We start from the raw sequence: 1,806 nt of genomic DNA on the forward strand, positions 1-1,806 counted from the left end.
AGTTTCTGTGAGCTCACAAACTCCTTATGCAGAATAGCCTGCAGCAAACATCCAAAATAAATTAAAAAAAAAAAAATCACTTTTTTTTGAACAATGAATGCTTTGTTCAGCGATGAGGAAAATATGTAACAGCTCCATCTGGTGACACTTAGCCTCAGCTGTAAGAAGTATCCTGCCCAACAGCTGAAAATGGAAGCTGGGGTTGGGGAGAGGCGGCTCAGTCATTTCTTGTAGTATTTTTATTGATGGAAGCAAGCGGATACGCCTGTTAATGTGTTTCAGTGAAATTTATAGGCACTTTGAAATGGAATTAACATGCTAAGCCTTGTAAATGGGGCTTTATAGGGAATATTAGCTGTTTTTCCCAGGGGTGCTAGTAACCATTACAACAGAGATTAACCAATGCTTGCAATTTCCTCGGCATTTCCACTAGTAGTTTTAAATGAAGTCTAAATGAAGTTATTTTAAAAAGAAGTCTGTGTGTGCCAAAAGTTCAGAGTAACCTCCTCAAGATGGGTATTTTGGAAAAGTTTCCACAAAAAAAGATTATTTTTAATTTGCATAAGTTTTTAATTTTTAATTTGGCATAAGTGCATGGGAGATGGCATAATTTACAGGAGGTGATCCACAGAGGAGATAAGCAACTTTAATAAGCAAGTAGAGGCACATTGGTTTTCAGTTTCTAACACCTAATTCCTGGTTCCACTCCAGAAAAAACGGATGCAACCCACGGAGGAACCCACAGTGCAGCAGTGGATGTGGCCTGAAGGAGGCTGCAGCCCATCGAGAGCCCATGTGAGATTAGTTCAGGAAGGATTGCATCCCACAGGAGAGACCTCATGCTACAGCAGGGGCAAGAGTGGGGAAGAACGAGTAGCAAAGACAAAGTGTTACGGGCTTATCACCGCCCCTGTTCCTCTGTGCCATTCAGGAAGAAGGAGGTTAGAAGGGGTGGACGGTGTTTTTGCCTTGATTCTAGTTCTCGCTTCTATAGTCTGCTATTAATAGACAACAGATCGCATCAATCTCCCTTACGCTGAGTCTGTTTTGCCTATTATAGTAATAGGTGAGTGATCTCCCTGTCCTTATCTCAACCCACAAACCCTTTTTCTGTCATATATTTCACTCTACCATTCTGTTACAGAGGAGTACTTAGCTGTGATCAGTGTCAAATCAATCACTACACTGTTGCACCCGTACCCAGTTAATTCACTCTTCTTCCCCTTTTCCTTCTCAGTTTTGCTTCACATACAAAAGATTCAGGAGCAACAGAATAAAGATTCTGGTCTTAGTTTTGTTTCAGTTTGTGGCATTTATAGAGTGAGACTTTGTTATACAGTGTTCTAAATGTCACATTCTCTGGATGTTTTTGCACTGGTGAAGTGAAAATTGGTGGAGTGAAAAAGTCCTTAAGTCAGTATTTTGACTGCCAAATTAATACAACTTTGAACTCAAGCTATCTCAACTCGAAACAGTATTATTCTAGTCACCAGTAGCTGTGATTTGTGTTATAAAATAGAGTTCTGCACATTTGCTTTCTATGACCTGTCATAAAATTCACCTTTGATGAAAACATCAAAGCCACCTTATGCAGGTCTTCCTGTCCCCTTGGCATACCACAGAAGTAGCTATTTTTGCTTCAGTTTGCTCAGTGAACTCACGTCAAGCATTTTACACTATAGGAAGTTAGGTAAGACCTAAGAATAGAAACTATGCAGGCATTTTCTATCCCAAACTTAGAGTTTCTATCCATCTGACCTTGCACTGGTATAAAACCGTAGCAAGAACTTCTGTTAGGGACCTTTT

Source organism: Meleagris gallopavo, chromosome 12 (genome assembly GCF_000146605.3).
Source record: "Meleagris gallopavo isolate NT-WF06-2002-E0010 breed Aviagen turkey brand Nicholas breeding stock chromosome 12, Turkey_5.1, whole genome shotgun sequence".
NCBI classification, from domain to species: domain Eukaryota; kingdom Metazoa; phylum Chordata; class Aves; order Galliformes; family Phasianidae; genus Meleagris; species Meleagris gallopavo.